Source organism: Platalea leucorodia (genome assembly GCF_965183815.1).
Source record: "Platalea leucorodia genome assembly, chromosome: 14".
Classification (NCBI taxonomy): Eukaryota; Metazoa; Chordata; class Aves; order Pelecaniformes; family Threskiornithidae; genus Platalea; species Platalea leucorodia.
This window is the reverse complement of record NC_138836.1, coordinates 9,472,876-9,496,194: the sequence shown is the minus strand read 5'-3', so window position 1 is coordinate 9,496,194 and position 23,319 is coordinate 9,472,876. Positions and strand designations below refer to the sequence as shown.

The window sequence follows — 23,319 nt, the reverse complement described above, 5'->3', positions numbered from 1 at the left end:
TTATTAATGTCAAAAGGTACAAACAGTAAATTGAATTCTCCTCCGTAAGAGGACTAGAGAATAACCTCAGCCACGCACAGGCCGACACACATAATGATAAAACCAAGAGAAAGGAAAGGATCGTGGCTGGGTGGGTAATGCGAGAGCCACAAGCAGGGCAAGTTATGTAGAAAGATGCCCTCTCTAGGCAAACGAGTTTAACATCTTGCCTCTATCAGCCAGTAAATTGTTTTTTGGATTGTTATTCCCAGGTGAGCTCCTCTTTGGGAAGTGACCCTAACGCACCATTCTTGCCCACTAACTTCTCCAGCAAAGTCAAAAATGTACAGAAGTGTGCAACTAATAGCTTAATTCATTCTCCCTTCTGTGTCATTTGAGAATCCCACTTTGCTGCAGAAGCTGGAAGAGGGAGAAAAGTCCTGCTGCCTGTTGTCCATTTGACACTCCTGACATCTTAATGGTTGCTTCATCCACCATGCACTGCCTCTGACATATGCCTGTGTGTGGGAGACAGGAACAACATACTGATCTCCCTTATTAGGCTTCCTCCATCTGGTTACCTTTTCTGTTCTTTTAAGTACTCGTTTACTTTTTAAGGGACTACATAGCCTCCATAACCACAAGGTATCTTCACCCCTACAGATGTTATTCCTTTATTTTAAAAACAAGAGAAAAGATCAGCTAACAGTATAAACCTGTGTGGTTTACACTTTCTTACGTTACTGTGTTTCCTCTGCCTCACCTGCCTCACGAGCGGGTATCGGTGTGTAATGTCACAGCCAAACGTATTGCATTAGCGATGGGACAGAAGAGAGAAATACTGCTGGATAATTGCAGCTTCCAAGTAGGATAGTGTACAACACATGCTGAGAAGGTTTCACACAGTTTAGGCCCAAGGCAGTAAGCAGGTTATTCTAAAATAACCTGGCCTGGTATTACTGCCTTCTGCAGCTCAACGTGCCAAGTGCGGTCATTGGTAATTAATGGGGAATGAGGCATTCGGTGATTTCAGTGTTTCTATATTTGTCTCAGGTTTTCAGATGAGAGAAGGACTGAGGGAAACACTGACATTGATTTTTCCAGCTGTTAATGTGTTTGTTAACAAAAGCAAACACAGAGGCTGAAAATCGCTGGTTGCAATGCATAGCTATTTGCTTGCCAAACACTGTACGCTCCGTGACAGAGCTCTTTTTGAAGGGGAATTTGTGACATTTAGGTATTGCCCCTTTGTCACTTAGACCAGAGAAAATCAGAAGCAGCTCCACTGACACTAATGTGCAATAGACACTGGCTCATGCCAAGCCTGGAAATCCAGTGTTTGACTTCAGAGTGTTGGGTTGGTCAGGGCTGGGTTTCTGTCCCGCAGGACAGTTTACCAAGTCAAGCAATGTTCAGCTTTCAGTTTCATTGCAGTGTAGCGTATCCATGCTGAGGGTCAGCGTTAGCGTAATTGCGCTTATTTAAGTGCCACATGCTGAATATGTGCTGTGCAGAAGTCTGAAGGCAGAGCTTTGTTAGAGCTATTTAAACATATTCCAAAGCTAACTTTAAAGGTTATACAGATTAGCTACAAACCTGTGTTTCTTCCTCCATTGTCCATGCAATCTCTGGGAAGATAAACTCTCAGCCTGACCATTTGCTCTCGTTTCTGTTTGCCAGGCTGTGAAGAGTTACTAAAAGATGTTCTGTCTCCTGAAAACTCCGGGCCTCGACACTACGAGCCACAGTATGTTGATTACTATTACCAGGTAAGAGAAGCACTAATTCTGTCTGATGGGAGTGGGCTGAGGAAGCCTCTGGTGTGATGTGTAGTTGGGTCACTGTAAATGCTGTTGTTTTACTAGGCCTGTTGACTCTTCCTTCCGAGATTCATGACTGTTAGCAAGTCTTCCACGCTGGTTTAAGCTGCATTTAACACAGGGTAGCTGTCAGCTGGTGTGAGAGCATTTAGGATTTGGATAGCATTGCTCTTACGAGGCTCAGTATTCGCGTGGCTGTGAAGGGAGACATCGCATACAAGCTCGCTGGCGCCACACAAGTGGAAAACACTGATTTGTATCTAATTAAATCAGTCAAACTTTGTAGGTGAACAAGTCCTCAGAGACCTTCTGCAGATAATAAACAGGGACTCAACAGCTGTCGGGAAGCAGGAGCAATACACCTCTGGTAACCTTGATAGTATTTTGGCTGGTGGGTATAGCATATTTTCAAACCGTTAAAGGTCTGCATCTGTATCCTTAATTTGACAGTGTCTGTGCAGTGTAACAAGCAGGATAATGTTATGTTTTCTTTAAGCATCTATTTGTTTCTCCTTTATTTTACCTTGGTTTTAATCACCTCTACCCTTATAAATTCTTACGATTAAAGGTACAGTTAGCATTGTACATTCAGATAAGGATTGCATGTCAATGGTGTTATGAGACTACAAGTGATCCTGAAATGGGTAGGGAAAGCATTTTACCTTCCCAGGTGATGAAGTGTGAGAACAATACTCATGTATTGAGGAAAGACATGTGATAAGCATGCTGGTGTTAAAACAGTTCATGGTGTTATACAAAATGGTTTTCACTGTTCATACAGAAAGTATAGAGACATTTCCTTCACCTCGATGCAGCAGATGTCTGTCACAAGATGGAAGGAGCCCTCCATGACTGCAAACAGGAGGGCAGAATTTAGTCATAAACTTTCTTAATAAGGAAGAGTTGTCTGGGCTTATTGGCTCTTCTTGCTTGATGAAAATGACAGGCTGGTTTCAGTACCTAGGCTGTGGCAGGCTGACACCACCATCGTTCTGCTTGTTTCTAAAACCCTATTTTTTTGTAACTGATGACATAGATACCCACCATGCTGTTGCTTGGTTACCTTAATAGATATCCTAAACCAAACTCCCTGTTTTGCAATAGATGATGGAGGCTATAAAATGGAAAGCAGGCTCGCTGCAATCACTAGATGTTCCCCTGTTGCTATGCAGACATTGCAGGCTGGTTCTGACACGCTTTGAAGGCAGGCGGCATGGTCGTTGGGTCTTTTATTCCTCAGGGATTTCACATCTACTGTCACCCAAAGATGTGCTGTGGAGCGTGCTTGAAGACAAACTGTGAGATGGCTGCAAACTGCACCACCGCCTGCCGCCTATCTGCCAGGAGAGCCTGAGGGTGGGAGCTGCAGTTGCTAATCCTGATAGCAGCCGATGGATTTCCCGCTTGAGTTCTAGATTGGTGCCTCTGGGAGAGGAAGGGGGCAGAGGGTGACCCTTCCTGTTCAGAAGGAGTTGGTCTGGCAGTGCTGTGGTGGAAGCCTTGCTGATCGCTCCTGGGTAGGACTTCTGATGTCCACCAGCCACCCTGTATGGTCCCTGCAGTGGGTGGCACCATTGCAGTCGAGTCCAGCAGCTGTGTTTGCCCACTTTAATGGGGCCAATGCAGTTATTTCTGCAGCCTCTGAGCAGAACCAGGTTCTTCCCCACCCGCCCACAGGGCAGATGAGCTATCGTGATAGGGAGAGGCCAGCAAACGGTGCACATTGTTGTACGCCTCATGCTTATCCCACAGCTCCTCTGCACAGCTGCCCTCCAGAGGGGATCGTTTCATCTACAATCTCCAGGTCTTTCAGGTGCAGTTTAGAAACTGTTCGCTAGATGTCAGTTAAAGACTGGGAGAAGGCTGTGAACAGGTTCTGCACTTGCTTTAAGGATCCTCTGCTATGGCAGAAAGTTGGAGTTTTAAATCTGATGGAACAGAGGAGAACTGAGGCCCAGGTGGATTTGAGGTTATCACCATTGATGAGATTTGTTCCCTGTTCCCAAAGAAGCACATACTGAAAACATAAGAGGTCTCCTTGCATCTCCCAGACCTTATTGAGTGTGAATTCCTGGTGATGTATTCAAGTTTATGGGCGACTCCCAATGGCACAAATGGTAGTTGCCTGTCTAATCTGATTTTCATCCCAGCGTACCCTTTGCATGTCAGTCTGATTCTCAGGTGCAGTGAAATTCTCAGGCAGCAGAAGGATACATCTGCTGTGATGGCACAAATAGATATTTTAAAAGGGAATGCATCTCTCTTATTCCACCCAAGGGGTTGTACTTACACAAAGGCAAGTACTGAGCTGGTTCGTTGTTACACCATCTCTGTATTCACAATGTGATTTGAGAGGAAGAGGAGATTTACCGCTGTCCCATGTTATTTCCCCTGTCCCCTGCTTTCACTTTTGCTTCCCCTCCCAAGTGCCCACTCCCTGTATGGTAGCTTTCCAAAGCCCAAAGGCAGAAACCTGAAGAGGTGAAGGTAATTCCAAGAAGTAGGATAAAGTGGCAGGAGCCACAGTAAGGTGCTGAACTGATCCAGCTGTTCATGTATGTTGAGTCAAATGGGGAAGAAGAAACTGCCAAGCCTCCAGCCTTTAATTCCAACCAACTGGGTGCAATTAATTTAAATTGATACATAAAATCCCCTGATACCAGGAGCTTGGGGCATTTCATTTGACATTTTCTAGATGGTCTGCTTTTCCTTTTTTTTTTTTTTTCCTTCAGTGTAAACAAGAACAAACCCTGACAAGCTTTTAAAGTCTAAAAACTTCATCCAAAAAGGAGAAAAATGTCCTATTGTATATGCAATCTCAAATGTAAAGACCATTCCATGGAAGGTTTCTAATGGTCTATAATGAGAAGCTGTGTCAGTGATGTTTCAGGTGAATGGAGAGCTCTTCCTGTGAGCTCAAGTCTGTTAAGGTGTGATACGCAGAAAGCAAACAGCAGCACTTGGTTACTACGGGACTCTCAGATCAGTGGGAAATCTCCCACTGACTTCCATCAGCATTGAATCAGGCTGCAAAGAGTATGTTAGCACAGACAGAGAAAGCTGGTCCAAAGAAACTTAGGAGGATGGGATTGCAGTTAGGAGTTAGCAGTTGTAGAGCCTCTCAGCTCCCGGACCTACAAATAAACCTGCTCCCTCTGTGCAGGACTTGAGAGTCTGTTGATTTGGTTAAGGTCTGTGTTGTGCTCCATTTCAGGCACTGCTTCAGTCAAGTGCTGTTTATTAGTATAATTTCTGTCTCTTACAGCCTTTACAGAGATAATAGAAATGCTCTGCATTTGCCAGAAGCCATTTATCGATCCTGAATTCCTTTCACAGTGTTTGCTGCTATGGCATCAACTCTTGTTTTGGCTCCAGTTTGACAGGAGACAAAAGTCTCCCTAGTCCAGTGTGCAGGATTTGCTTTGTGGCAAGCATCTGGTAGCACTTCAGAGCCCTTGGATAGCCTTTTGGAGATGGTAACCAACAGAAAGTCCACAGCTGAAGTATGTGTGTGAAAACCCAGACCCAGATTCAGCCAGCTCAAACAAAGCAAAGTGCCTGTGTCTAGTATTTCCAAATGGCTGGCTCTGGGCCTTCCTGGGCACCTAGCCAGCTGGGAGCACTAGCCACAGGACTCAGAGGGAATTAGGCTGGCTGCATCTGCAGCTCCCTGGCCAAAATTTGCATTGCAGGCCCTGAGAAGCAGGAACCTGGGTCTAGGTGCCCTTCTGTCTGAGCACTTAAGTTTGGGGAAAAGGGAATCAGCTGGATTTTTCAGCTCTTCACCTGGCGTGTTTTGGCTGTTCAGATTTGACGGGAGCCTGAATCCAGATCACCCGCATAGATGGCAGAAGAGGAGGTTGAATGATAGATCTTAGAGCCTCTCGCCAGCAGGTAGCAAGGTACCTGTTTGAGTAGCCGCTTATGAAGGGACAGACTACCTATTTTTAATTGTGAGTAATTGCCTTTTCATCTGAAATCAATGCCCAAATGTCATACATGCAAACCTAGTGGAAGAGTGGTGGTGCAAGATATAATAGCAGGGTCTTTGTTTTAAACAAGGTTGGTTGTTTCTTATTAATTCTTGCTATATTGAGTTGCTGCTTTCCATTTCTCACCTGTAAATAAGAGAGTGAATCTGCCTCTTAACAAGGCGCAGGATGGTTGCTGCATGTCAAAGAATGAGCTGCCTTTTCAGTCCTGTGCGTGTTCGCCTGCCTGCCAAGTGATTAATTACACCGTATGAACAGCAGAAAAATTGTTGAAACATGACAAATAAATTGTGTTTGCCTCTGGGATGGAGCTGGGACTACTAACTGATGTACTGCTTTGAAAATATTTTCAAAAGCAATTAGGAGTCCCCCACTGGCTTCTGAAAAAAGTTTTTTCCCCACTAGCTGCTTGAGGATATCTGCTTACACCCGGGCCAGAACACAGGGGGCCTTCCTGCCCTGGAAAGAGACTGTGATCCAAGGGGGGTTTTCATTAGGCTGGGGAAGAACGTAGCAGTCTGAGACACAGCTGGACTGAGGAAAGGTGAAGGGCCGTTTGCATAGGTCTCCTCTGTCAGCCTGGAACTGCAGTTGTTATCTCTGTTTGTGCCGTCTGTTGCTATTTATTGAAAAGCAAAGCCCAGGAAAGCATTGAATATTTTCTTGAACTCAAACTTGCAGTTTTCTTCTTATTCCCATCTTAAATAAAGCTGTCTCCACCCCCCCAAGGACATCCCTTTCACCAGGCCTGCCAGCAGTTCCAGCAATGCTAGTTTGCTAGTGAACAAATCCCTCTGGGTCACTTCAGTAGACAGGAGCAAGCAAAGACATCAAATCCTACCTGAGCCCAAGAAACATCTGCCCTATCACTTCTAGTTTCCCAGAAGCCTGTTCTGCCCAGTTTGGGGTGGTGTCCACCACGAAGACAACGACAGTCAAGGAATAGCACTAACCTGACACCACAAGTTAATGCAGATCATCGCTAAAGATAGCAGCATGCATCCTTCAGAGCTTGACTGTTGATGCATTTTTATCTTTGGTGCAGACTTGGCAGTGCTCAGCCCCTAAAAAAACGTCGTCCCACAAAGTTTGCTCTGGGTCTGTGCACCCTTGCTGTACTGAGCTCACTCTTCCTTCTGGAAGCTGAAGCAAAGTTTGAGCAAAGGGTGTCAGATCTAGTGGGGAAACTTCAGAGAGTCTGCAGCCAGAATTGTTTGTATTTTTCATCTCATATATGCTGTGTTTTGAAGCAATGGCTCCTCCTTGACTATTGAGTCACCAATGGTCCTTGGCAAAATGATTGAGCTCATTTGTCAGGAGGGTTTTCTTGATACCATTTTTCCTAACATTAAACCCAGGTGTTACCTAACTGGTAATGCAAAATACATCTTTCCTCCTGCCTTCTGTGGTAGCATTGGCAGAGACACTCCTATCTTAGCAGAGGCAAAGCCGCTAAGATGTTTTTAAGTTGGAAATACCTTTCTAACCGATAGCAAAGAGAAAAAAACAGCCTGTGCGGTAAGGAGAAGCAATATTAAACACAGCAAATTGATGCTTTTTTTTTTCCCCTGTTTCTTATCAGCCTCCGTTTTTTTCCACCACCCACGCTCTCTCAGTCATTCTTGGCTCCCATTGTGTTTTCAGCCCTGCAGATGCTTGGTGTCTGCCTCACATGTGAAGACTTCCCTCCCTGTGCTTGAGACTCTTGGGGTGTTTATACTGCACAGCAATCAGCACAGTGCGTGTTTGCAAATTGCTTCCCTTACCAAGGTGCTGGTGGGCTCTTCCGTCCTGCTGTCGCTGTGGGACCCGCGCTGTGATTACGAGCAGCTCATCCTAACATCTTTCCTCAAGAAGCTGGGAGAGAGGCTGCATCTTCATTCCTGCAGTAGTCAAAACGTGGGACATGCATGTCCCCAGTACTTCGACTGGGGAATGTTCTGGCTCGAGCCTCTCTCTTGGGTATGGCAAGGGAAGCAGAAGGTTCCCTGGTTTCCCTGGTTTAATCTAGAAGTCTGTTTTATACTTGGTGCTCCTATATCTGCCAGATTCTCCTTCCCCTCAGCTTCCGCTGCATCCCCTGGGAAATGAGTATGCTCAGCATCTCTGGGGATGGCGTTCTGGGAGGCCCAGCCTAGGGAATGATGCCAGCGCCTGCTAGAATCAGTAGAAAGACTTCACACCCTGGCAGGAGTTAGGTCAACACCTTGTGTTGTTCCTGAGGTTGTTGCTGCCTGAATCCCTCGCTGGAGGGGGCAGGAAGAAAAGCTTGATAAACCTTGATAAAGCACAGCCATACACTTACAGAGAGAAAAAAAGTCCATGTTCCTAGGTAGGACTAGGCAGGATTATGCACAGGCAACACACTGTCTACACCGATGAGAAGTTTATTGTAACTTCTAAGGGCAACACTCTCAGCAATTCATTTTTTCCTATTTTTTTCCAAGCATCAGAAAGCAATATTAACTACAACTGCTGAGAAACCCTCAGTGAATAATTACAAAGAGCAATGAAGAGCAAAGCGTGCCCCCATTTGGGACTAATTTACATGGAAATTGCCTGCTTTCACCTGGCAATATTCTGAATTATATTTTTTATGTTTGTGCATACATGCAAAAATAAGTGTCCTTGGTACAAAACACCTGCATAAAAATAATCTACCGCTCTGGCTGCTCAAGATGATTACAAAATGCTGCCCTGAAGATCTGCTGTACAGAGAATGAGCAGTTCTGCACTCGGGGCAAGGTAGGCATCCTCCAACTAAACAAATGCTGACCCCTCCAAAAACAGCCGTAAAAGAGATTGAGGGTTATTTTCTTTTTCAAAACCAGTTTGAATTTTTGATTTGGTGGAACATCACACACTGATATTTTTAAAGGGGAAATTACTTTTTCCCTGACCTGTTTCTGCTCGGTTGTTGTATAAAAAACACATAAAATAACACAAAAGAAGTGAAACGCTCTGGCCCAGTCAAAAAATATTTCCTCCCTGTCTCACAATGTGTTTTGGATTTTCTTTTGAGAAAAATCCGAGGTTTTGACCTTCTCATCCTGAGCTGGGCCAAGAAAATATTTTGAAATGTAAGAGCCCCCAGGCTGGGAGAAATGTTTTCTCACCCAGTTCTTGCCACAACGCCCCGGTAGATGGGCTTTGCTCCCTCCAAATGCAACCCCGCTGTCTGAGGCCGGCAGGAGGCTGCCCAGGGCTGGGGGGTGCCCCGACACAGATGTCGCTTGAGTTTTCACAGCCCTCAGAACGGCGTATCTCGGTGCGGCAGTGTTTATTCAGATAGTGCCGTCTTTTGGGGGGTTGGGAAGCTGGGCTGAATTTGTGTATGTCAGTGTTTTTGCACAAATTCTGCCAGTTAGCTGGTTTAAATTTTAAGCACCTGCTCTTGCAGGTGAACTACTGGCTTCCTGGAATAGAAGCTTAAATCAATGAGGGACCAAACATTATTTGCTTCCAACAGGGGCTTGTCTGAGTCAAAATTTACTATTTCTTGTGGCTATATTTGGCTGGGTGGTTTGCAACAGGTGGAAGTGTGGCTGCCCGGTTCAGCCATCTTTGCTGTGACTTAGCGACGGAGATGAAGTTCCAACCGTAGTGTCCTTCCAGGCATCTATAGGAAAGTCACCTCGTGCGCTGTATTTGTTGTTATCTATGACTCTTTTTTGAGTATTTATTTCTGTTTTGTGGCCCAGGTAGGGTTTTGTATAGCATTCAAAAGCTTTACCATTTGAAAGCCTGTCACCTGTCTCTTTGGCAGAACCTCTGTTCAATAGACATTTTCTGTCTCATCCCTATTTTTTCTTTCTGAGGCATTATCTTCAAGCTTTTAATCTGCTGATTTTCTGACTAAGCACAGTTTTGGGGGTGGTTTTTCTGGAATTGTCAGTTGCCATGGCAAAATATTCTTCCTGTCCTTGTCTCTCCATGGATAAACCAATTCAGGCTGTGGCTCAGTCTTTGGGTAGAGGCTGTGAAATGACTGAAAGATAAAAGTTGGTCTCTTCCTATTGAGGAAGTCGCATCCCTATTGATTTAATCCTTCAGGTAAGTATGGCTTTGTGGTTTAGTCCTTTTTTGCCTTTTGTTTGCTGTACTGAAAATCTGTCCACTGTAATTTGTGATGTGTCTTGAATACAGCATTGTTAACAACATAAGCAAAAGAAATATTATGACAGCACTCACTGTGTACTGTACTCTGGTAAAGAAATATAATTGCTCAGTCAGAGGGTGGTGAATGAGCCTTGACTCTGATATGTGACTTTGGGGAATACCAAAATATCTGTAATAACAGTAGCTACGTAAGAGGCAGTGCACATAGCGTTCAGTGGGTTTCTTGACGCTTGTGTGACAAGATGAGGGTATCTTTGCCCTCCAGTTCATAAACTTGAAAATGGCTCTTTCTTTCTTTGTTTTTATTTTTATATTTCCTATTTTGCTTCCTATCTTTTCTCCTTGCTGCTTTGGGGAAATTTGTGCTGCATTTATGGAAGATTTTGGGACATAGAGTGTTTTTTTGTAATATTTTCAGTGGGAAGGTTGTGAAATTGAAATATAGGAATTTTTTTAAGTAAAAAGCATTGGTTTAAGTAGGTTTATTTTTATTTATTATCAATCAGAAGAAAGTTCTTTGTAGACCTGTAAAATCTGGTTGATAAAGCCAAGATTCCAGGTTATTATGAAACTATAGAGAAAGTCAACCACAAAAAAGATGTTCTAGCTAATCAAAACCAGCAAAATCCCTCATTGCACAAACAAACAAAAAGGATTTGACTGCTTCTTTTCTGTCTTCTAGCTTCTGTGACCAAACGGAGAGCAGTGTATTTTTTTGGAGGCAGCTTCTCTCATTTTCCAAAACAAAAGAGCTGCACGTACTGCTACGAATTTTCCCACTAACATAAAATTCCTCCATAGGTGTAATCTTACAGGAATCATTTCTGTCACACAGCTGCCGCTATACTGCCCACAATATTTTAGGGTTCAAATATGTGATTTCAGTAGCCTCAAGAATTGCCGCCAGAGTGACCCATGCAGTTCATGAAATTGCCCAATACTTTTGCTAGTTATGAAAGCTCTAGGACACCTTTCCCACTTCTTCTCGCGTTTCACACCCAGCCCTTGCAATGTCCAAAATCCCCACGAAACCGCGTGGACTTTGGCCCACCCATTTGAGCATCTTCCCCCGCCAGGCTTTCCCGGCAGCGCTGAGACCTGCCTCCCACTGCGGGAGACTGCCGCAGCCGGGTGCCGCACGCGGGGGGCTGTGGCACTGTCCTCCATCAGAGGCCATGGAACTGTTTAAAATTAAACCATCGTACTCAGCTGGGCTCATAGAGCTAAAAATTAGATCTTGATTATCTTGTCTATTTTTAGGAGCTGGAGAAGAATCAAAATGTGATTTTTTTTTTTTTTTTTTTTTTTTTTTTTAACATGCTGCAGTGGAGAATGTATTTGTCTGGGTGGAGGAAGGCTTTTCCAGTACTGTCACACATCTGGGCTGCGATAAGCAATTTGTAACTGAACAGGAAGAAAAAGTAGGCCAGCCTACAAGAGAGTATCTAGGAATTACTCCTGAGGGATTTGTGCTACACTGCCTCCAGCAGCTGAAATAACAGCATGAAATTGCGATTAAAAATTAAGAAGAGATATGGGCTATTTGACCTTCTTTCAATCAGGGACACAGAGGCCCTGTCTAGAATAAGGATGCAGAGAAATACAGCTTCTGTTGAGCGACTGCATGCCAAGAAGAGGCTGCTGAAGTTCATCCGAAGCTCGGTGGAACAGAGAGATAATTTCTTTCCGTTCAGCATGGTCCTCGCAGAGCCTGGACCGGTTTTGGAGCTGTGTGTACGCTGGTGGGGCAGTGCCACCAGGTCCGGGGACTGCCGCCTGCCAGGCAGTCTTTAGAAGCAGAGTAAAACCGTCCTTGCTCCAAGAGCTATGGTCTAAACAGACGAGAAACAGGAAAGAAACTGTCAATTGTTACACTTTCTAAGTTTGCAGAAATCCAGGCAAGATTAATTAGGCCCCTGAGAGGCCTTGTTAATCAGGAGTTTTGCTATTTGGCTCACCTTTTTACCCAGACTGTCATTGTAATTACCCAGTTGACTCTAATATCAGTTGGGGAATAGGCCATGAGATAGAGTAGCCTGTTTAGGTGGATGTGTACACCGGATCCCAGGCTTGTTTTGGTACTTGGCATTATGATAAGCTACTAGGAAGGTTAAGTTGGAATAATAATGGACCCATGGCAATGTTGATGCAAATGCTGATGAGCGTTTTGGGCTGACACTGTGAACCTGACAGCCTAGTCTCAAAACCACCATGACTAGGAAGTGTTTGGAAAGAGAATACATAAAGTAGACACAGTAAGGTAAAAAAGGCATATCAAAAAGTGGGATTCCTTGGAGCTGTTGCCAGCCTGTGTAAACAGGACTGTGATAACAAAGAAGTTTGGCTTTGCAAGAGACTTTGATTTGTTCTTAGCCATGGAGCCCGAGAGCCTGCAAAGAGACATCCCTAGTGTGAATCCTGTTCATTTGTTGCCTTTCTACATAAGCCTCTGGTCACTCAGCATGTTGTTTGGGGCAAAGGCTTCCTTGGTATGTGTTTTTACAGCACCACGTAGAGCCAAAGCAGGATAATGACTGGGGGAGAGAAAGCTCTGTACCCTTTGATAGATACATCCCAAATACATAAGCATGGTGTAAATATATCGTGGCGCTTTGGCCAGCCATTTTTATAGAATAGTGCAATACTTAGGTAAACTTTCTTGCCCATGGCAGAAATTTATTTATAACATGGTATACAAAGCCTGACCTCATTTAAAATGGGGGGAATTTCTCAATTTACACATATTGAGTGTGCTACCACCTTCTTCCAGCAGCAGAGAGGACATGTTTGGCTTGGTTTGGTCACAGACAGAGCAATAGACAGAACCTCAAGTATTTTTATATATTCTCCACAAGAAGTTTCCTATATCGGTAACTGTTCTGCATTTATTACTGGCATGTGTATGTTGAAAAAAATTATTGCTGTTTGTTGCTCCAGTGAGTTTTCCATTACTGTGTCCTTGAAGGCTAATGTCATTGAGGAATATTTGTTGGGGTAACTGGGGCATGTGTCTTTCATCAGGAGATGGACCGTTTGGTTACAATATCCTAAGGCATGCTCATGGAAAAGTCTAGTGTATGGAAGTTGGGAACCTGTCCAGGATGGGGCGGGGTGTTGAGGAACCACTAAGAACTGTTGGTCAGCTTCTTAGATGATGAAAATCAACCTAAGAGCATGGAAGAAATGAGCCTATGTTCCTGCTGAGTTGGGTTTTTTCCCACCTTGTAAGCTTTTAAGACTGTTACAGTAGGAACTTTTTCCATGTATATGCCTCCTTTCAACTCTTACAGCTCCACCTTCACCAGGGTCCTCTTTTGTCTTCTAGAGTTTCAGGACTTAAAATGGCTTGTTGTATTTAGATCTCTAAAAGGTCTCTGCCAGAAATCTCTACATTTTAGACTAGTGTATTTCTTGGGATCTTTGCTCCACTGGCTTCTCGTTACATTCCTCGGAATATTTCATAGACCAGTTATTACTGCCATGTGTTCAACCAAATTTTCTCTCAGTGCATTGTAAAAGAGAGCTCACATCCGAGACTGAACAAAGAACTGATGTCCTACTTTCCCTTCATCCATTCACAGTAGAGAACTGCCTCTGAGCAGAGTGTGTGTCCAAAACTGAGCTCTGCGCACCGGGGAGATGGGTACGCAAAGACAGATTACCTAAATGTATATGTAGAAGGAGTGCAGTGAAGAATGAAGGAAAAAGGGAGGGGGAGATGAATTCTCAAAAATCAGAGGAAAGTACATCTAAGGCCACAAAAAGGAAGTTAAAGTTTAGGAGATTAAAGCAAAACCAATTGGGAGAAACCTGAACTGTAATTAGAATAGTTTCTCTTGTTCACCTGCTACTTGCGGAGAATGGATGTTCTGCAAATGTTTAACTTTATCTAGTAACCCCAGTTATCCTAAAGGATCCCATGCACCGTACAAGCTCTAGACCAAATCTCACAATCCTAATTGAGTTAGAAGTCTCTACTGTGGTTAAATTTCCATCAGTAAACTTCGAGGAGGAATTTCAGAATTTGGTCTGACATATATGAAGCCTGTGGCTAAAGGGAAAAATAAGTGTTCCTTCTTTGTTTGTTTCTTTTTTTTTTCCTTAATCTATGCGTGATAGCAAAATAGAAACCAATATGATCGTGGGTAATTTGCATCCTTTTTGTGATCAGCTTATCAGCAACAACCCAGAAATGTTAAATTCTGAGGATGCTGAGTCCATTGTTCTGGAGTCTCTAGGCCTTACCCAAGTGACATCAGTCCTGCCCATAAAATAATGCAGCTCTTTTCTGGGCGTGGGGGAAGAGGCCTTTCCTGTCTGTGTGTCTGTGCAGTTGTACACACGTTTTCAAAGCTCTGGATCCATGCGTTTTCTACCCGTGTGCTATGGCTTTGCTTTTGCTTGTTTATCTCCGGGAGCACAGAGTGTGCCTCTTGAAGAAGAGATGCTGAGAACCTCGTTGGTGTTCTCCTTCCCTTTCCAGCGGAACATTTGCTACCTGCTTATGTACTGCAAAAACCTGGGGGCTCTAGGCTGGTAACTAATGTACCCTACATCAGCATGGGATTTACGAGTTTACAAGTAACCAATGTACCCTACATCAGCATGAGCTCAGCACTGGGCTTTACGAGTCTGTGAAAATCTTAGCTTAAACCAACAGTCTTTGCTTTGTTAAATTCTTGGCTTTTTAAAATGAGATTGCACAGATGTTTCCAAGGAAAGATTCATAAGTTGCTATTAACGTGTGGAAAAGTCAGGAGGGAGACCTAAATAATGAATGAAGTCAGTATTTCACTACATCTCTGAGATCTGATTTTTATGGAAATCAGTAATGCACAGTATTTTGTGAGACTAATAGATAAATATTGCCTTTCATAAATATTTGTTTACCTCGGAACTCTTCAGCACAAGGATCAACAACCATCCTTTTATGAATCACTCTTTGCAGGGTTATCTAGCTGCAGGTTTCTCATCTGGGAAGCTATCAGTTAAGTGAAAGAGTAAATCACTGGCTTTCTATTTCCACCGTATTTTGAAACGTCACTTAAAATCTTTCTATTTGTCTCATTGCCAAGCCAACGGTGAGATATTACAGGAGAATTATAAAAGGGAGTTTTGTGCAGTAAATTCAGAGTTTTCACTTGCTGCCTGGTACGATTCCTTGCCTATAAAGAAACTCTGAGTAAGACTTCTCAGGTTACTGCACCATGACAAAACTTTGCTATCAGGAGACATCCTGTGCCATGTTGTGGTACTCAAATCAAAGGGGAAAGAGTTTGTACTCAGATACCGCAGAAGATGCCCTGCCAGGAGTGCCTGATACCCTGCTGGTCTACAAAGAAAAGTTTTAGCAGTGAAATGTACTGAATAACGCTGACCCATGTGCTTCATGAAGCAAAATCCTAGGGCTAGCGAAAGTCCTGGAGCACTTTCTCTGCAGTTATTGAAGATTACTATTTTTTCCCCATGAACAAAATTGTCAGATGTTTCCTGACTTAGAGCCAGGGCATTACTTGCTGTGCTGCTGAGTGACATGCTTTTCCTCTAGCTTTCCTTTAGATCAAAAACCTCTACAGGAAGAGACAGTCTCTCTTGATTGTATTTGTATAGTGCCTGTCGTGGGGCTCTTCCTTTGCCTTTCCCCTGGGAAGACAGAACCACTTCATTTTAGAAGGAAAAGATGGGAAAGGGAAGAAACCAGCACTATTAGGAATATATCAATATTTACCAAATGTTCATATTTAGTTTGACTTAGATACCTGCATTCCGTATAGATTTGCCTTTACGTGCGATGTCTTCTTTCTTAAGAGGGAATTGATACTCAAGTGAGGAAGGACTGTCCTGAATCGGCTCCCAGGAGCTCAGACTGCGTTAGGACGTCCTCCCTTACCTGCTCTCGGCTCATCTCTGTTAGCACGGCTCCCTGGGACTGGCTTGCGCAGGTCCACTTGGGGAGGCACAACATCCTTTCCCCAGCTCTGGCTTCCCAGTAGGCTGGGGCTGCCGTCGCACTCCTGCCGCTTCCACAAGAGCCAGCGGGTAACAACAACCACATGGACCACACGCGTTTCTGTTTCTTGAGGTAATTCACCATCTGTAACTGTTTCTTAGCTGACAGGGGGTCCCAAAGCTTCCGCCCTGCTGACAACTCACTGCCTCACAGGACATCTTTTCTCATGGCATCTAAACACTTCCATATTGAACATGATTAATTAGAAGGGAGAGGTGAGTGTCAAGGGCAGGGATCAGTGTTTAAGAGTAGTTCAGTATTTTAATTTGACCAGATTATGGAAATAGAATGTGAAAGGTAATGAGGTAGTTTACTCCCTGCTGAAATGGTAGAGAAAGCCATGTCACCTTTAGCACAGGGAGGGGCCCTTCCATGACCTGTTCTTCACAGGACATGGGGCACTGCAGGCCCCTAGCTGGGCTTGCCCTGCAGTCATGGGGTGTCTTGGTTTTGCAGGGATGTTTCCAGCCTGGGCTGCTAGTCTTGATGCAGCTGCTGGGTGGGAATCTTCTTCATTGGCTTCGCTTCCTTCTGATATTGTATATTCAGAAGTATCTGTGCAGTACCAGGGCCATTGACAATGCTGCTGATTACTTCACGTCACTATTTAATTAGGATGAAAGACAGGGGATGAGCAATTGGAGATTTTACACTTGGGAAAGAAGTTGATTTATGGAACAATCAGGCTGCTGGCTCCGGCAGGCTTTTCTTTAAAAAGCAAGAAGAGTATTCTTGTCACTTTTGGGTTGATCTAAATCAAGGAGCTTGTGCAAAATTATTCTTCTCAGCCTGTGCTTGCAGGGACCTAACAATGGGGCAGAAATTGATCCTCTGTTAAATTCTGTGCGGTACCTCGGGGAGCGAGGTAGGGAGCCCAGAGTTTGCAATGCCTTAGTGGGACTCCATTGAAAGGCCTCGCCTGGGCTGTACCTTTTCAGTCACAGAGGACTGCTCTTGCTATAGCAAGGAATTTCTGTTCTTTTGCCAGTGTAGAATTGCCTGGGAATTAAAACTGATCTTATTTTAAAGGTAACTATGGGATGTATGTACATGCTGTGCTCCCCCATTCCTTGTATAAATGTGAACATTGCCCAAAAGCAGTAGAAAAACAATTTGATGGTGCCTCAGAAAGGTATTGATAGTGCTAATATTGTCACAACTTTGCCCACGCTTGTGAGCTTTATTGGACATCTGTATGTTTCTCCTAAAGCTGGGAGTTTTCCCTGCGGCATTCTGAAAAAAAAGTTATGCGAATTGAAGAAGGTATCTTGCCTCCTACAACAGATCTGCACCTGCTGTTCCCTGCTCCATGTCTAGGGCCCAGCATCATCCAGTCTAGCATGATCACACCCAGCTTTTGCCAGGCTGCCAACAGCCCATATGCAAGGGCTGGCCTCTGCTGTCTGAGATGAAATGTCTTTCAGATCTTCCTCACAGTTAAGCTGAACTAGAGGTTATGTTTTTCCTGGTATGTCTGTGTTTGTCGAGGAAACTTCTCTGTGGTTATATTTATACTCTTATCCATGAAGGGACTGTAATAGAAACAAAAGGCTGTTTTCTGTGACTCTCTGAGGTGAGGCTGCTGCATCACTTGTTGCTCCAGAGTTTCGGTGGGAAACTAGAGGTTCGGCTCAGCTATAGCTGAATTGCCTTCTCTTCCAGTTTCTGTAGCTAGAAAGGGACATATTTCTGTCACCAGGATGGAGAGATTGATACAAATACTTGGCTAATGAATATTTGTCAGATAAGAAAAATGAACTCTAACTTCCCTGTTAATGAAAGGTGTACTTGGAGGGACTCTAATACTAAACACAGGACCAGGAGAGAAAACAGCTGAATTCATTTTCCTATTGCTCCAAACCTCCTGTGATTTTTGGGCAGGGAAGCTGAACTGTGCCCTCCATCATACCGCGCTGTCCTCCCTCTCAGTAAAATAAGGATAAAACTATTAGTTCTGGCTATTTGGATGGCAAGCTGGCTGGCAGAGCGCATTCCCCTGACTCTACGTGCTGGCTGTGCTGAGCAGAATAGCCCCCTCCTCTTATCTGTTGACCAGCTCCAGGGAGCTGTCGGTGAATTAACACGTTGTGCCCCACAGCCTGAGAACAGCAGCCACGTCTCTCAGCAAACAACTCCAAAAGGGCCTGACAGTTAAATAATTGCCACTGCTGCCTGGCTTTTAAGAAATGAAGTGAAACTTAAATGGGAGTTCTGCAAAGTTTGATAGCCCTTCCACTCCGCTGGCATCATTCACGGTGGGCGTTCAAGCTTCCAGCCTAATGGGGATTTGTGAGAAGGCATCAACTCAGAAAAAGTGTCAACAGCACCACAGGTCAGACAAGGACATATTATTATGCACCTTTGAAAACACAGCCAGACTTCACATCTCAGCCCAGCATGCAGCAATCATTAGTCACCCTGCATAATCCTCTTGACCTATTTTTTTTTTCCTTTCACAGTGGTCACATTTGAAAATACTGTCTAGAGCTGGTTGGGCTCGCACAAAGTTGTTAATTGGGAGCTGTCTAGCGAAGGGGTAACATAGAGGCAAAGTTCAACACAGTGTGCTCAGCGCCTGGGCTGCGATGCTGAGCGTTCCCAGGGAGGTGATGGCCAGGAGGCCTTGTGTCACCGGTATGCACAGGGACTTGATTCCTATTGCTTCCAAAGGGGCTGGTCACCTGGGTGCTTTGGTTTATCTGGAGTTAAGGATTTGTCAGGATCTGGCCCAGCAGAAGGCTTTGAATGTGAGAAGCACTAATGGCATTTCCATACAGGAGGAGGAAAAGACTGGTTGGAACAATGGACCAGCCAGCAAAAGACTGCCCGCACATCTCCGTCCCAGAGAGCTGGGTGAGCACGGCCTTTGTCATTAGGGGATTTTTAAAGGGGTCGCCACCCTGGTTGCTTCCCCCTAAGGCTGGTGCAAAAGATGTGCAAAGCAGCATAGTTCACAGGCTCTGTGTGCGGAGGCTGTCACTCACCATCATCTTACGGTAGGCTGCTCTCACTTATCCTGGAGGGACCAGCGTAGGGTGGCCCTGCAGAGGTGGTGAGCTGTGGAAATGATCTGCACACTTGGTACAGAGGCTTGTTACTTCTCAGAGGTTTATTCTGCATACCATCTATCTGTTAAATTCCTGGAGGCAGCGGCCACAGATATGTAGGTGAAGGAATTAGCATAAAAACTATCTACAATACTTATTCCATTATTATACTATCAAAGTGCTTCATAGGCTGTCATGAATTCATGTCACACCTTCTCTGGGAGATAGAACATTGTTATTCATCCCGAGTTTGAAGAAGATAAATTCAGCTGTTCAGTGATAATGCCCAGGTAGGCGGCACAGTCAGACTGGTTTCCAGAAGAGCCAGGTGACTACATACCGCTGAGGTCACGGAAAATGTCCATCGCCGCCTGGGAACCTGTACCTGTGTCTCAGCTGGTGCCCTGTCTGCTGGCCCAGCTTTTATATCTTAGCACATATAACATTCAGCAGTACTTTTGTGCATGTAGGTGGAATTGGATACTAAATTTCACAGGCTAATAATTTTCCAGAATGCTGTTCCTTGTTCCTCTGTCTGCAGCGCCTGCTCAAATGAAAGGCAGCGTGCAAAGCCGGGCTCCCTTGCCTCAAGCAGGGAAAAGATCAAAGCTCTGGTTGTGATGGTGCTGAAGGCATGTGCCTTTCTTGCTTACCTACACTAGTTTATGAAGCTACTAGCCTAGCAAGATTAGTAGGTGTCAAATCTACTTTATAAAAACAGTCAAGGGTGGCATTATAAGTTTGCTGCACCCTTGTACAAACAGGCACGTTCTAACTAATTAGGTCAGGCTGTATTCTGCCAGAAGGAGCTAGTGTTGGAAATCTTGCCTTTCCCTATCATACCAGCCTTCCTGCCCTTTCCTGGTGTCTCAGGGGCCAGAGGTCTATGTGCTGTTACCCTCCAATCCCTGCAGGCATCTATAAAAATTTGCAAGGCTTGATTTGGAGCTGATGGTCATGAAGTGTGGTGCCTACACTGCCATACACAGGTGGCCAGAAATTCCTTCTCTCCCAGTGTAAGGTTGCATGCTTGTTGTCAGGAGTGGTGCATTCAGTGTATTTGAGGGATGGTGCAGGTAGGATCTTACTTGGTTCTTGCTCTTTGTGAAGCTGTTTCCTTGTCTATTTTTGACCCGCTGTGACAGGACGGGGCTGTGTCAGTCTGCCCTGCATATTTCTAGCTTCATTAAATCCCTGGGTACTGAGCGCTGCGGTCTGTGCTCTTTTGTTCTTCATTTCTGTTATGGATTCAGGCAGGATAGAGTTAATTTTTTTTTCCTAGTAGCTGGTATAGTGCTGTGTTTTGGATCTAGTATGAGAATAATGTTGATAACACACTGACGTTTTAGTTGTTGCTAAGTAGTGCTTGCACTAGGCAAGGACTTTTCAGCTTCTCGTGCCCTGGCAGCGAGAAGCTGGGAGGGGGCACAGCCAGGACAGCTGTCCCAGACTGGCCAAAGGGCTACTCCATACCGTATGGCGTCATGCTCAGCATATAAACTGGGGGAAGAAGAAGGAAGGGGGGGACATTCAAAGTGATGGCGTTTGTCTTCCCAAGTCACTGTTACACGTGATGGAGCCCTGCTTTCCTGGAGGTGGCTGAGCACCTGCCTGCCGATGGGAAGGAGGGAATGAATTCCTTGTTTTGCTTTGCTTGTGTGTGCATGGCTTTTGCTTTCCCTATTGAACTGTCTTTATGTCAACCCACAAGTTTTCTCGCTTTTACCCTTCTGATTCTCTCCCCCATCCCACCATGGCTGGGTGGAGCTTAAACCATGACAATTTCTGTGGGGATTTAGAGCAGAAGTGCTTTATGCTGCAATCATCATCTTGGAAGGAGCAAAGAAGAAATGCAATGTATTCCCTAGATGCCAGGATAATCGTATCTTGACAGCATACTAATTAATCATCTTGTAATCAGGTAATTATTTCCCATGTAGCTGTCTAATTACCATTTAGTAGCCCAGACTTCAGCCTGCAAATAACTGATATTTTCAAGCGAGGGTTTCAAGGAGAGGAACACAGTGGGCCATGACTCCTGGTGTAACTCCTCTGTCTTCCTTGAATTATTCCTGGCATTAATTTGGTCTGCCAGTTCTTTTAGTCTATGGAACCATGCAGCAGCCCTAATTATTGCCATATTGGCAACAAGACAAGAGAACAACCAACTCCATTGCTCAGTGTCATGGATTTAGCTGATATACTACAGCTGTTAATGTGCTCAGAAGTACATCCATATGTTGGCTCCCTCTGAGCTCTTACTAACCTAGCAGATTATAAGCTAATGAGCTTGAGCCATACGTTTGGGATCAATATACAAGATGCTCTTAAAAGGTGAGGCTATATGTTAGAGCATGCTGAATGTCTTCATGGTAGAGGAGAGATTTACTTGTGAGCCAGGGAAGACCGCAAAGATAAAAATTACAATCTACAGTCAAAGCTTACTTAACATTCATACCCTGAGAGTGTTTTCACCTCTACCTCCAGCTGATTCACTTCTCATTTAGTTAGGTTTCCCAGTGTTTGTGATGTGTCTTGAGTGTGCATGCATGCATGAGTCCCACTTCCATCAAAAAACGTAGACTCATTCAAAAGTTTTAACCACATTTGGAGGAGAGGCAGGATCCTCAACAATATTAAACTCTCATGTTTCATAAAAATAGGCTTTTGTATGGGTATAGTTAAAGCAAGACAGGCCTTCATTCAGTGACTTTACCAGTGTAGAAATGATTTAATACATCGACACTATTGCCATATGTGAAAGAAATCAATGTAGGCACTTTCCCAGCTGCCTCTTGGGTTGGTAACATTATTTAGGTGCATGTGTTTTGAGTGGTTGTTAGCTATGTCCTGCAATATCTGTGTCAAAGTTATAAAATTCATCCTTAAGACATCAGAGTCCAGCTCAAACAGCATATGTACGCCTACCACAATGTTGGCCACGGACACTCTGATGAGTTTAAAGCTGTGTGACCCTAACAGAGAGGTGACTTCATTTCTTGGTGTCAGATTTACCCCAGACAAATTGCAGCAATTTTCTCATGCTTTTTAGTGCTCAGTTGTACTCAGCTGCCTCCGTATGTATTTGCTGCATGTTTATGCCTTCAGCTTTGCGTCTCTGTTCATGTGTCCAGACCATCAGACCTTTGCCCAGCCCAGCCCCAGGGTGGCCTTGCAAACACTCTGAGGAACTGGAGTGTGTTTGATTTTCCTTGGCTTGTTTTCTTTCCATTATCTATCTTCGTGGTGATAAAGACTGCTGTTGTTGACCTCAGAAGTGCTCTGACGGGCTTTGCTGTGTGGAGGACACAAAAGGAGGAATGATGTGCAAGCTCTGCTCTCAATAGCTGGCCTCATGCAGCTTCTCCCTAGAGAAGCCAAGAGGAGGGAAATGGAGACCACATAAATAGCAGGGACTCTCCAAGAACATGTGCTGAAAGAAAAGCAGCTAAAAATAGTCTCTAAGGCTAAATGTGAATCATCTGGAGAGTAACTAGCAAAAGTTTCTGCAAGAAAATCCTGAAAGGAGGAAGTGGTGTTTTCAGCAGCAACCATGCAAGCTGGAAGCAAATAGAGTCTTCCTATGAAAACTGCCACCTCCAACGTGTGCTGCCGGGGACACTTCATATCCTTCCCTGGGTCTGCCTTCTCCAGTTAGCTGGGGCTCAATCTCATTCTTACTGGCACAGTTTTCAGTGAAGTCTCTCTAAGGATGGGATTTTTTTCCAGATTTTGATCACGTTTCAAGAAATGGAGCTCCAGCGACTGGAATCGGGCTTTCCAAGAGCAGCCAGTCCACGTAATGTCTCTCTTCCTCCGTGGTCAGGCAGTTCCCAGGTCCTAGAAACATGGCAAGGTGGTAAAACTTTTTAAAAGATACTGGTTTTTATTTGCACCCCTTCTCCCAGTGCAAATGCTTATCCCCTCCTGTCTTCCCTCTGCCATTCATTCTTCCCTCTTTGCCAGCTCTAATCTGCTGCTGTGGGTTACCAGAGCTATTTCCAATGCAACATGTTTAATCCGAAATTGAAAAGTCTTTGTGAGCTGAGGCCTCAGTGTCATGCGGTCAGTATCTTCAAATGCAGAAAGGGATCAAGGTGGCTTCTTAGTTACCAGTAGTTAACACAATCTATTGTGTTTTATTTAATTGCCTTTTATACGTGTCTTTGTATCTCCCTACTAGGAAGAAGTGCAATCTGGAAATAAGATAGCTTATAAATAGCTGTAGTTTTGCTGTAGCACCAGGAGAAACTTCAGCTATAGTGCAGCTATAGTGCGTTCTGACAGGCATTGAGGAGGCAGATTGAAGCCTTTCTGCTATACAATGCTGGGCTACAAAAGCAGCATTACGG

At 44.4% G+C, this 23,319-nt stretch overlaps 1 protein-coding gene across 1 annotated transcript in view; it reads left to right on the top strand.

Annotated features, from left to right (window-relative positions):
- Positions 1-1,698: 1,698 nt before the first annotated feature.
- RAB11FIP4 (RAB11 family interacting protein 4) overlaps positions 1,699-23,319 on the top strand; it is a 72,664-nt gene continuing 51,043 nt past the window's right edge. Inside the window, exon 1 of the mRNA XM_082326934.1 lies at positions 1,699-1,748. The gene's annotated coding sequence lies outside the window, so the exon portion shown is untranslated. The remainder of the gene's footprint in view (positions 1,749-23,319) is intronic.